This window comes from Gorilla gorilla, chromosome 17 (genome assembly GCF_029281585.2).
Source record: "Gorilla gorilla gorilla isolate KB3781 chromosome 17, NHGRI_mGorGor1-v2.1_pri, whole genome shotgun sequence".
NCBI classification, from domain to species: Eukaryota; Metazoa; Chordata; class Mammalia; order Primates; family Hominidae; genus Gorilla; species Gorilla gorilla.
In genome coordinates, this window is record NC_073241.2 from 68,247,420 (window position 1) to 68,261,703 (window position 14,284).

Genomic DNA, 14,284 nt, shown 5'->3' on the forward strand with positions numbered 1-14,284 from the left:
CCTGACCTCGTGATCCACCTGCCTCGGCCTCCCAAAATGCTGGGATTACAGGCGTTAGCCAGCGCGCCCGGCCCTCTGATACTTATTCTTTATATTTTAATCTTTCAGTACAGATTTCTAGTTTCTGATTATAGCAGAGTGGTTAAGATAATAGATTCCAGAGCCAGACTGTCTATGTTCAAGGGAAGCCCTGAGACTTCCTACTGGTGTGAACTTGAGTAAGTTATTTAACCTCCCTGTATCTCATATGAGCATAATAATTACACCTCCCCAACAGGGGTTTTATGAGCATCAGATGAGTCATACTTGGTAAAGACTTAGAATACAATGCATCTGGCACCTTAAATATACTTTACAAGCTTTATTAAGTATAATTAATTAATTAATCCTGGATTCGGTGTTGCAGTTTATGTAGTAATGTAAAATGCCATGTTATTTTTGCTCTCAGGAAATAAAAAAATAGATATTATAGAGTACCTGGAGTCAAAATATGCTTAATTAGGGGTAAGTTATTTTAAGAAAATTAGTCAAATTTCTAGAAAATTATGGAAAGGCTAGAAGAGTTCTTGCAGCTTCCCCATGGAACAAACTCCAATCTAAAATGAAGTGGCATGTGTCATGAAACATTTTGTTTATATATATGCATGTGTATGTGTATACAAACACATTTTTTTTCAATATGCCAATATTCTGGTCACAGACTATCAGTGGTTGTTTGAGAACTGGAATCTTTTCTCTCCTCTTCATTCTCCATTGTTATTGTTATGGGCATTGTTATCATTTATTTTCATCTCATTATAAGATTGTGTCGAGGCCGACATATCCAGGAAAGCTGGATTGAGCACAGAGCTGCTTCCAGAGTGAGATAAACAAACAACAAACAAAAACGCTTTTCAATTCAGCAGTTCCCCAAAGTGTAGGATTCATGTATGAGTCATTCTCATGAAGTGGATAAAATTCCCATTTACAAAATCAGAAATGAAAATAAAGTTGTTTTTAATTTAGGAGACAGAAGAGTGAGATGAAATATGTAGCTCAAGAGGATCCTTCTGAAAATGGATTTCTAGCAGAAAAGCTTTACCCCTCTAAGCACAAAGATGCAAATTTTGCCTTCCATAAGCTAATCAAGACTTTTTTTTTTTTTTTGGCAAGAAAACAAAGGAAAACCAGTCTAATCCAGAGTAAACCTGGCTTTTTCCTTACTCATTGGGTCTCACAAGAAAAGCAGATTGCAATGTTTAACTCTCTAATATATGCAATAAAAGATTTCAGCGATATTGTCAAGCTACTTAGCCATTCAACTCCTTTCATATTATACACATAGCTATTCACTGTCGCTTGAGATTACTTTGTGTAAGAAAGCTTTGTTAGGACAGAATAATTTGATGAATGTCAAAGTCAAATGTATACAGAGAGATATAGATATAAGGAATGGGGGCAATCTGATTTTTATTTGAGTCCCACACAAATCACATTTCCAACACATTCCAGTGAATCACAGTTAGATGCCAGACTGGCAGACGTGACACATTCTGGACGTGGTTAGGAAGATAGATTTGAGATGTTTCAAACATGGCTTCATGAAGGGCATTTTTTTTTTGCAAAAACATCAGAGAGAACAATATTGTATTATTTCCTTAGCGTATTTTAACCAAAACATTCAGTTCCTCCCTGTAAATATTGCTGACTTCTGTGGACCCTTTACACAGACACATCATCCTGTGTAATGTCTTTTTCAGACTCTTAAGAGAAATCTTAGTGTTAGCAGCAGCAAATCCATATGGGTCTGCAGCAACTCAATTCTTGCCTCTTCAAAGGGAAAAAATTTGTCCAAGGGGAATAAGGCATAGAGAGAGACTGAGGGAAGTTTCAGAGCAGGAGTGAAAGTTTATTAAAAAGTTTTAGAGCAGGAACGAAAGGAAGTAAAGTACACTTGAAAGAGGGCCAAGCAGGCAACTTGACAGATCCAAGTGACCCATTTAACCTTTGACTTGGGGTTTTATACATTGGCATGCTTCCAGGGTTGTGTTCCTTCTCCCCTGATTCTTCCCCTGCCAGCTCTTGGAAGGGGCTGCATGTGCAGTATGTTTACTGAAGTGGTGCACATGCTCACTTGAGGAGTTTTTCCCTTACCAGTTGGGCATTCCTAGAGGAAGGTCTTATACCAGTTGAACTTTGCCATTTTGCCTCTTGCTGTGCATGCTTGAACTCACTGAGCCAACTCCTGAGATCTTATCAGGATGCTGCTGATCACCAGTCTCAGGTGTTTTCCATTTATTGGGAGCCTGCAGTCCCTGGCACCAGCTGCAACCAATTATTATTTTAGCGAGGCAGTTGAACAACTACCTGATCATCCCCTGATGGTTACCTGGCATTCTTGGGTCATGTTGGGGTTGGGGAGGATGGGGGAAGACTCTCCTGCCCTGCTCCTATCTGCCTAATTATCTAATTAACATTAGGTAAGTCTGTAGAAAGATGGCTTCTCTTGCATGCGAGCACTTACATATTACCAGGTTGAAGATTCTCTTTGGAGAGACAGTGCCACATCTCTAATTGTGGGTGCTATATTCTGGAAAAACTGGGATGTTAAGGTGGGTTCACTATGATACTGAGATAGAACTTAAAAGAGTTCTCAATTTAAAATTATTTATTGCTATGAATTCTCCCTTACATATGATCCCTAGATTTTAGATATACATTTTTATATTGAATTCATTTACATATATCTCTCTTTAAATAACTCTTTTGACATACCTACATCAAATTTTATCCCAAGAAAGAAATATATTTAACTTGGTGGTTTGATCTCATCACTTTTTTTTTTTTTTTTTGAGACAGAGTGTCAGTCTATCACCCATGATGGAGTGCAGTGGGGCTCATCTGCAGTCTCAACTTCTTGGGCTCAAGTGATCCACTCACCTCAGCTTCCAAGTAGCTGGAATTGTGGGCATGCACCACCATGCCCCACTAACTTAAAAAAAAAAAAGAAAAAAACACTTTTGTAAAGACAGGTGTAATTGTTTTCACACTGCTGATAAAGACATACCCAAGACTGTGTAATATATAAAGGATAAGAGGTTTAATGGACTCAGTTCCACGTGACTGGAGAGGCCTCACAATCGTGGCAGAAGGTGAAAGGCATGTTTTCCATGGCAGTTGGCAAAAAGAGAAACAACCAAGTGAAAGGAGATTCCCTTTATAAAACCATCAGATCTTGTGAGACTTACACACCACCACAAGAACAGTATGGGGGAAACTGCCCCCATGATTCAATTATCTCCCACCAGATCACTATCACAACATGTGGGAATTGCAGGAGCAACAATTAAAGATGAGATTCTGGTGGGGATACAGCCAATCCATATCAACAGGGTCTTGCTATGTTGCCCAGGCTAGGTTCAAATTCTTGATCTCAAGCGATCCTCCTGCCTCAGCCTCCCAAAGTGTTGGGATTACAGGCATATGCCACTGTGCTCAGGCATCATCCTTTTATTCTGATTCTATACTCTTTTATACTCTTTCTTGTTTATTGATCTCCCTCATTGAAGATATTGTTGACTATTAAAGTATAGATATTTTATGTAGGAACCTAACTCTGAAACATGCTTTGTAGCATTACAATATGGAGTGGTCTGTTTGGAAGGACTGTGGTATCTGTTATGCCAACCCTTTATTTTATAAATGAGAACATTGAAACACAGAATAATTCTTCCCTGAGTCACAAATCTGCTGAATAAATTTTTTAGCTAGGTCCCCACATACTTCTGGTGATTAATTCATATAGCTTAAGATTGGTTTGAATGAGAATTGTCATAGCTAGGTTGTCATGAACCTATAATTGTACCCTCCCAAAATACATGCTTTGACTCTCCACAAATCTCAACCCTGGAATATCCAGGAAATCCTAAGCTTTTTTTTTTTGGAATTCTGAAAGGATGTCTACAATTCTCAATATAAAAGAGAAAATGTAAAATTATGTGCCTCAATTGATGAGTGTACATGTGTGTATATACAGTTTGGAATTATGGATTCTAGAACTAGATTGCCTAGCTCAAGTCCCAGCTCCACCAAATTCCTATCTCTTCCTCAGTATTCTCACTCGTAAAACTGAAGATAGTAATAGCACCTCATTTCATAGGGTTATTGTGAAATTTGAATGAGTTAATATAGATAGAGAAAATATTTGTAAAGCATGTAAAATGGCCCCTGGGCTATAATTAGTTCTATAATGTATTCGTTGTTATTACTCCCTTTCAGTTTCTTAGAGCTACAGGAGGAAAAACTTAGACTCTCTGTCATGTAGGTGTCTAGATAGAACCAAATTAATTTCTTTGGATTTCATCCCAGCATGCTTCTCTCTCTACATGTGTTTTTGTTTGTTTGTTTTTGAGATAGAGTTTTGCCCTTGTCACCCAGGCTGGAGTGCAATGGCACGATCTCGGCTCACTGCAACTTCCGCCTCCCGGGTTCAAGCAATTCTCCTGCCTTAACCTCCTGAGTAGCTGAGATTACAGGTGCCTGCCACCACACCTGGTTAACTTTTGTATTTTTAGTAGAGATGGGGTTTCACCATGTTGGCCAGGCTGGTCTTGAACTCTTGGCCTCAGGTGATCCTCCTGCCTCAGCCTCCCAAAGTGCTGGGATTACAGCCATGAACCGTCATGCCTGGCCTGAAAATAATCTTAGAAGGTTAAATCAAATAACTTTTTTAAGTGCCTGCACAGTATTTGGCACTCCATAGATGCTCAGATGTCCTTGATCCTTCCTCTTCTGCATACCCCCATACCATGTCTTAAATAGGTATCATTAAGCAGGACTGTGCCAAGGCAAATAACATAGAACTACCTAGCCTGCTGGTTTGTTCCTGCCACTTTAGGCTACACTTGAGCCAACCACTGAGGAAGTGGAGGCTTCCGGCAGGAGCTGGCTGGGATTAAGAATGAGCCGTATCCCAGGAGCACGGACACTGCCTGCTGCCTGGGCATCGGAGATAGTGGGACAATATGAACTCCTGAGAGACTGTGTAGGACAGTGCAAGTCATAATTGGTCCATGAAATGTAGTTTCATTCTCATTTTTATTGAGACCTATACATCTAAATCTCATTACCTTATCTTTCTCTTCTGCTTCATAACTAAGAGAAAATAGTTGTTGGTTGTTATGTCCTGAAAATGCAACACTTTTTTTCCCCTTCCTTCTGTGACGTTTTCCCGGACTTTGATTTTATTTCTCTTTCAGTCGAAAATATTAGACTTTGATGTGACTTAAGGTTTGAGTCTGAGAAGGCATGTAAACCATGGACAAATGAGTAAGGCTAGAAACTTTGTCTCGGCGACTTCCACCATGTCAAAGCTTCCTGGAGCCCAAGGAACCAGGCCTTTGCCCTGTGTGTCTCTCCCAAAGACAGTTCTACTCCCTGGCACACTGGTATGTGCATAAAGAGAAAAGACAGAAAGGTGTCTTGGAGGGCAGTGTGGCTGCAACATACATTAGTCAAATGGGAGGACCTGAGGCCAACAGCGATAATTAAAGAAATTAATTCCCAAAGCATGTAATTATTGGAATGGTGTATTCCCAGCTTCCTTTGCACCCATTTGCTAGCTACATTCAGAAGGAATGACAGCAAACACCTTTTATGGCAGAAATCCCTAGGAATCACAATATTCTTAACCATCCTCTATACATTTCTATCTTCTTTAACCCCAATAGCCAAATGTTCCTCGTGCTGCTATATCTCACACTTAGTTTTATTTAAAGACTAACATAGTTGAGGATGCCAAGAAACAACTCACTCAACCTCTCACTTTATGAAAGAGTAAACAGGACAGAAAGGACTTATCCAGTATCAAACACTAGTTGGGGACAGAGCAAGGTCTGATATTATCCCTACTCTGTAGCAATATATTTATTTTTCCCTTGGGTCTTAGAGGCTTAACATGATAAATCCCTGTAATCAGGGGCCATCCCTTCTCCTTTTGAAGACGGGACTTAGTATAGAACTGATCATGTGGTGTTACAGCGGATGATTAGAGGATTCCTTTCTCTCTACTACCGTCAAGGATAAGCTTACTTTTTGCAAAAAGAAGTCAGCAACTACCACCTCTTGGCTAGAGTCCTCCACAACCATTTTGCCTGGCTCTTCTGAGGTTTTCACCATGAGTGTTTTGGCTTCTAAGATAAGCCTGCTGCTACTCTAGTGGAGCCAGGCACAGTGGCTCACATCTGTATTCCTTACACTTTGGGAGGCCAAAGTGGGAGAACGGCTTGAGCCCAGGAGTTAGAGACTAAGCCTGGGCAACATGGTGAGACCCCGTCTCTACAAAAAATAAAACAAAATTAGCCAGGTGTGGTGGTGCATGCCTTTGGTCCTAGCTACTGGAAAGGCTGAGGTGGGAGGATCACTTGAGGCTAGGATGTCAAGCCTGCAATGAGCCAAGGTCCCAGCCACTGTACTCCAGCCTTAGAGACAGAGTGAGACCCTGTCCAAAAAAAAAAAAGAAGAAGAAGAAGAAAGGAAGTGGGCTTTGGTGATACAGAGTACAGGAGGGTCTCCCCAGCAGCAAAGCCAGAGCCACAGAGATAAGCTTCTTGCACATTCCAGCTCACATACCACCAACAACCTACAAAAGCACATTCCTGCTCAGCTCTCCCTTCTTTCCCTCATGTATGCTTCCCATGCCACTTGACTCCATAGCAGCTTCTCCTCCTGAACTTAATGTTTTATCTTCTGCTTATTAATCCACCAAGTATTCGCTATAGGATGGTGTTTCTTTTGTCCTCTGGTCTTTACTCTTTTATTTTTAAAATTTAATTTATTTCATGTGTACAGCTTCACTTCCAGATCAGACTATTTCTAAAGATGGTATTATTTATTTCTTCATTGTCTTCATTTTACTTTACCTGGTACTTTAAACAATAGTGTCAATAAATACCCATTTACTGGTTATAATTAAAACTGTTTCACATCTGATTTGAACATGTGGTGCTTCCTTTAATATATCTCGGGGTTACATAGATGGGAGAATTGTTTCTTCCTTAAACACAGTTTCTTTCCCTCTACTGTTTCATGGAAGATGATAAAATAATGTTAAATTAATAGCTAATATGTATTAAGTACTTATAATATGTCAGATACTATAATTAAAATTGTATTCATGTTACCAACATCAACTTCAAAATGAACAGATTATTAGCGCCAACATTCACAGGTTGATTATGAAGACTGAATGATATATCCTGTGAATTGAGCTGTGAATTGAGAAGATATTCATGATGAAGATGAGGACAATTAGTTTATCAAAATGGTTGTATTTCATTTTGAACTGTTCAAAGTTCAATGGGATGAGATGCTCAAAGAGTAAATTTAAATGAGGGAAAAATCTACTTTAGGAAAAAAATCTGGAATGCCAAGGATAGGACACAGAGTTTGGACAGAGAGAAAAGAATAAATCAAGTGAGAGGGTCACAAAAATATATTTTCAATTGCTGATAAGTGCTAGCCTTTTTCTATTTATGCCTAGAGCCACTCCTGTTCTTTCTCTAAATTGTGAACAATATGCCTTTGATCTTGCATATTTTTCTTAATCCAATCATTGTTTTCTTTTCAATCTAGTTCTACTTATCCTGAGGGCTGCTGATTCAACAATAGGTATGAATGTTCAAGCTTAAATGATATATATTTTAACTTGTTTTTTAAAGGAAAGCTTTGTAATTCCTATAAGAAATGAATCATTAATTCTGCCATGACATTATATATGAAATCTACCCAGAAGCTCCCAAATACTCTCCAATTCAGAGGAGTCTAAAGTTCAGCAAACCAAGCTGATGTAGTATTATATTTGCCCTTTAAAAAAGGTCAAAATATTGTTCAATTGATGCCAACATCCATGAACTAAATGAAAAGGAGCCTGAGAAGATTGGATGTGGTTAAGGGTTTTACTGAATTCATGAGGCTCCTTAGTCATTATAAAATAAAACTCCCTAGCAAACCTTCTTAACAGAAAATTCTGGGAATATTTTGACATTGGATATGGGCAATCAGCAGGACTATTTTCATTCTGTTTAAGTGGGCAAAGCCATTTTTCAGTTTTTGAAATTCATGGTACATTATCTCCCTTGCACCCTATTTTATTTTATTTTACTTATTTTTGACGAGTCAGGAAAGAAAGGAGACTCACTTCAGGTCAAGTTTAAACCTACAGCAGAGCCAGGATTACTACTCAGGATCTGTGGGATACGATTTGGCCTTAAGATAATTGTATGACTATTTAAGTTTTCTGGTTACTCCTTTTGGGGAGGCTAGAATCTATCTTATAACCCCAGTAAGTGGTCTTTGGTGCACCTATCCTCAACTGTAGTGCCTTAGATGTTAATGCTATAATACTTTTCTTCACCTTATTTTTCCTTTTTCGAAAAGAATATTTTAAAATAGTTAATATATTTAGGTAATTCTTGAAAGTCAAATCATAGTATAAGAATTATAATGAGAAATTATAGGACCTTTATGTTCTCAGTTTCTACTCCCTGGGCAACAGATTCTTATCCTTTTAGCTAGATTTTCTTAAACTACGTACTTCCAAATAATCTACTTCTAATACTATAACTTGATGGCAGTTTTCACTGTGTTGATTCCTCTCTGTGGCTGGAGGTGGAGATTCAGTGCTTTATGTGCTTCATGTTTGTGGTGCCCCTTTCCTCCACCTCCCAATATGGTTACAGCACAGACTAAGGTCTAATTTGTACTTACTTTGCACAAGATTCTGTAATAATTTTTCATCACTGAGCTATGTATATGCTGTGAGCACATTTTCTTTCTGGTTCAATATTTTTTATTGCTGGAGGAAGTTGTCAGTTCACTGATAACTCCAGCACTGATAGGGAAGACTTTCAAAGGACCTAGCTGGAGTTGGTGCATCTCTCTTCCATCCCCATTCCATAAATCAAAACTCCAGAAAACAGCCAGATTTAACTGGAAGGCTGGGAAGTGGAGTCTAAGAGGAGGCTTCTCTATCCTCCTCTATCCTTTCTTCCCTATTTCCTTCTGAGAGGAGGAAAGAGAGAACAAAGGATTTGGTGAAACCTTTCAACAGTCTTTATCATATCTTCTTCCATTGTTTTTCTTACTTGTTTTGTTGTCTAACTGGGTATGTAAGAGAAAATAGCTTAATTAACTATGTTTAACTGATGGTTTTATATAGGCATACCTCAGAGATACTGAAAGTTCAGTTCAAGACCAACATTATAAAAAAGAATATCACAATAAAGTAAGTCAAACAACCTTTTTGGTTTTCCATTGGATATAAAAGTTACGTTTACACTATACTATAGTCTATCAACTGTACAATAGCATTATGTTTAATAAACAATGTACGTACTTTAAAAATACTTTATTATTAAAATTTTCTAATGATTATTTGATCCTTCAGCAAGTTGTAAACTTTGTGCTGGCAGAGAGTCTTGCCTTGATATTGATGGCTGCTGACTGATCAGGGTTGCCAAAGGTTAGGATGGCTGTGACAGTTTCTTAAAATAAGACAACAATGAGGTTTACCACATCAATTGACTCTTCACAAACGACTTCTCTATAGCATGAGATGATGCTTGATAGCATTTTAACCACAGTAGAACTTTTTTCAATCATCCCAAAACTTACCACAGCTTTATTAACTAAGTTAACGTCGTATTATAAATCCTTTGTTGTCATGTCAACAATTTTCATTGCATCTTCACTTGGAATAAGTTCTTGATAGTTTGTTTGGGAGTTCTAATAGGGTAGTGCAGCTACTCGTACACCCTTGACTGAAGACCAGTCCACCTCTATGATGGATGGTCTTCTACTTTGACCCAGTGCTCAGCTTCAGGAGGGATGGACATGGAGTGGTGCTGGAAGAAGGCCTAACCAGCCACATCAGACAAATCAACCCTGACAATCAATGGGGTGACAGATGTCTCAGCCAGATTGCCCTCATGTCCAATGTGGAGTAAATTCTATCTCAAGAAACTACTTACTTTGCTCATCCATAAGAAGCAACTCCTCGTCCTTTCAAGTTTTATCATGAGATTGCAGCAATTCAGTCACATCTTCAGGCTCCACTTCTAATTCTAGTTCTCTTGTGATTTCCATCTGCAGTTTCTTCCTCTACTGGTCTTAAATCTCTCAAAGTTATCCATGAGGGTGAATCAACTTCTTCCAATCTCCTGTAAATGTTGATATGTTGACATCCTCCATGAATCACAAATGTTCTTAATGGCATCCAGAAAGGTGAATTCTTTCCAGAAGATTTTCATTTTTTTATTTTTTATTTTTTTGCCCAGATCCATCAGGGGAATCACTGTCTATGCAAATTATAGCTTTATTAAATGTATTTCTTAAATAATAAGACTTGAAATTCAATATTACTCTCATCCATGGGCTTCAGAATGGCTGCTGTTTTAGCAGGCATGAAGATGCCATTCATCTTTTTGTACATCTCCATCAGAGCTTTTAGGTGACCAGGAGCATTGTTAATGAGCAATAATTAATTGAAAGGAATCTTTTTTAATGAGCAGTAGGTCTCAACAGTGGGCTTAAAATATTCAGTAAACCATGCTGTAAATAGATGTGCTGTCATTGGGCTTTGTTATTCCATTTATACAGCATAGGCAGACTAAATTCAACATCATTCTTAAGGGTCCTAGGATTTTCAGAATGGTGAATAAGCTTTAATTTCAAATAACCAGCTTATCTCCTAACAAGAAAGTCAACCTATCTTTTAAGCTTGGTAGCCAAGCACTGACTTCCCTGTAGCTATGAAACTCCTAGATGACATCTTTTTTCAATAGAAGATTAAAAATAGAAACGGAAAATAGGTTATTTAGTGTACTCACCTTCATCAATGACCTTAGCTAGATCATCTGTATAACTTGCTGCAGCTTCTCCATTAACACTTGCTTCTTCACCTTGAACTTCTATGCTATGGAGACTGCTTTTTAAACCTCAAAAGGAACTGCTGTTATCTTCTAATTTTTTCTTCTACAGCTTCTTCACTTCTCTTAGTCTTCATAGAAGTGAAGAGGGTTAGGACTTAGCTCTAGATCTGGCTTTAGCTTACGGTAATGCCATAGATGGTTTTATCTTCTATCCAGACCACTGAAACTTTTTCCATATCAGCAATAAGGCTGTTTGCTTTCTTGTAATTTGTGTATTCACTGAAGTAGAAGTTTTAGTTTTCTTCAAGAACTTTCTTTTTGTATTCATAACTTGTCTGTTTGGTATAAGTGGCCTAGCTTTTAGACTGTCTCAACTTTTGACATGCCTTCCTCACTAAATTTAATCATTTCTAGCTTCTGATTGAAATAAATAGATGTGTGACCCTTCCTTTCATTTAAATACTTAGAGGCTATTGTGTGGTTATTAATTGGCCTAATTTCAATATTGCTGTGTCTCAGGGAATAGGGAGCCTCAAGGAAGGAAGACAGAAGTGGGAACTGCTGGTCAGTGGAGCAGTTAGGACACATACAATGTTTATTAAGTTTGCTGTCTTTTATGGGAAGGGTTCCTGGTGCCCTAAAACAATTACAAGAGAAACAACAAAAATCACTGATCACAGATCAGAATAACAGATATACAATAATAATGAAAAAAATATGGTATATTATAAGAATTACTACAATGTGATATAGAGACAAAGTGAGCACATGCTGTTAGAAAAATAGCACCAGTAGATTTGCTCAACATAGGATTTTTACAGTCCTTTAATTTATTTAGAAAATACTATCTGCAAAGCACAATAAAAAAATTCATGCCTGTACTGTGTTTTCTTCCTTCCTTATTTTCTCCTTTCTTCATAATTATTATTTTTTTTAATTTCCAAAGCACTTCCATGAAAAATACTGTATTTAATTCTCTCAATAACTGGGCTCTGCTGGTAAGAAGATGTTGATTTCATTATTGTACTTATTTACCATGTGAACCCACTGTAATTCAAAAATATTAAGTGAGTTTTCCCCCCAGTTCACACAGGAAGAAGTTGGAGTTCGTGAAAAAACTTCTTAGCCTTGCCTGCATGATTGTGACCTCCTTCTTTCTCCTTTATGGCAGGATGTGTACTAGTATGTATTTGTTTATGTTTACTTTTTTTTCTTAATGAAAGGCATAGAACAAGAATTTGTTGAACAGAAATGCCCCTGCTATTTTCAGGAAATTTCTCTTAGTCTTGATGGGGCAAAATGCATTCTAAATTCCATTCCATTTTCTCACCACCACTTGATGGGTGAGCTTCCACATAAGATTCAGAGGACATGCTGTCTTCCCTGTCATGACTCTTTCTTAAGATGACTTTCAATACAGCCGTTAGCACTCATCCACACAGGACAAACTGAGACCTCACATGCTGAAGAAACGTAGTAGCAAGTGTAGATACGACGCCATGTGCTATTGTGGACAAGCAGGGTCAACTAGTAGCCACAACAATGTCAGAAAAGGGATTTAAAATAAAATAGAACCGCCTCTGTTTCTCTTATACAAAAACATTCACTGTATGTCCACATAATAGAATGTCTCATAACAACATTGCAACACCTCAACCACAACACTTTAAGAAATGTGTAAGACAGCAGAAGACAGGTATATTTGTTGAGCCAGGAACTATGCACCAAGTTGTATACACCTTAACTCTTACAACATTTATAGCTCTATGTGTAGGTGCCACACTTTCTCATTTAAAGAAGATAAAACAATACTGGAATTGGTTAAAGAAACTTGGTATCGCTTTTTGGGAGAAGCATGGAACAAGGCCCAATGCAGAGCGATACCAGGAATAAATGGCAGAGAAAAGAGATGCCATATACAAAAGATAGCAATGAAAATGGATCGTTCAAGAGGTGCATGCCTAAAGCACAGATGAGATGAAACTGTTTGAGAACAGCTGAGCTAATTGTTGCTATTGATGAAACCTGTCAAAACTGAAGAGTTGGTATTAGAAAAAAACAGGGTGTGCAGTAGAGAAAGGTCTTCTTTCACCTGTGTTAAGTTAATCCTTGTATTAAAGTTCTGACATAGGGCTTGATCTGCACAATGCCCCTCTTCTCTGGCAAAAAGGAAAATGATGTCAATGGCATGGATGTTTATGTATGCATCCTCAGCCTGCAGAAGTTTCTCAGTAGTACCTGGATGCTGAGATTGCATTAAAAGCCCATGATACTGATGCTGGCAAACAAGCCTTCCTGCCTTTCTTGATCCTTCTTTCATTTAATTTTAATGGAGTAAAACATGTATATCAATAATTCACACTCTTTTCTCTTTCCAGTTTTGCCTATATTCGTAATAAAATTTTCCAAGCCTACTCCTTTTATTTACACTTTATCTCTTAAATCCTCTGCCCTCCTAACTGAACATTCCATTTTTATTAAGTGGCTGCTTTAAAAGATGCCCTTTTCTTAATGAAATCTAATCAAGTAATTAATATTGCCCCAATTCCTTCCCATTTTCTTGCCTCTCTGGCATATAGTCTACCCTTTTCTTAATGAAATCTACCCAAATAGTTAATATTGCCCCAATCCCTTCCCATTTTCTTTCCTCTCTGGCACATAGTCTACCTGTTATCCATAACTGCCATTTTACCTTGCTGTCATTTAATCCACAGTTTATTGTTTGCTCTTCTTTTGAATGCATTTGTGTTAATTTCCTCAGTGTCCTCATTGCCAGCTGGCCTGTTCCCTGCAGATTTCCTGTGGCCAAATGTCACTCCTAAGAGCCTGCACCTTCAGTGATTTCTCCGAGCATTTGTTTAGACCCTATCAATCATTATCTGACAATAAACAACAGCTTTGCAAATGGAGAGCAAGGCTCGCCCAGTGATTGATGCTTCTGGATACCTGTCTTTTCTCCTTGTGAGAATCACAAGGGCCCTCTCCTTTTATTTTGAGGGCTCTGGCTGTATCTGCCATGACTTATGGGAAAACAAGGCTAAACTGCCAATACCAGGGCCTCTCTTCTTTTCCTCTTACTGCATTTCCTTATCGGTTGTGACAATATGCCACAATTAATGATAGCAGAAATACCCATGTTTGATACCACATGCATCACACTTAGGTGTGATGGATTAGCAATCAAGGAAATTAATTCTGCCATTATAAAGTAACATCTGAACTTTGAAGTTAGGCAATTGCTTGGTATAAGGTTCTGTTATGAATTCAGCCGTAAGTATAACATTAGGCAAGCTTATTTAGGTGTAGAATAGTTTCAACATTGTTAGCTTTTTAGTTTCCCTACAATGGTTTGCAATTCTTTTCCACCAAACCTCCTT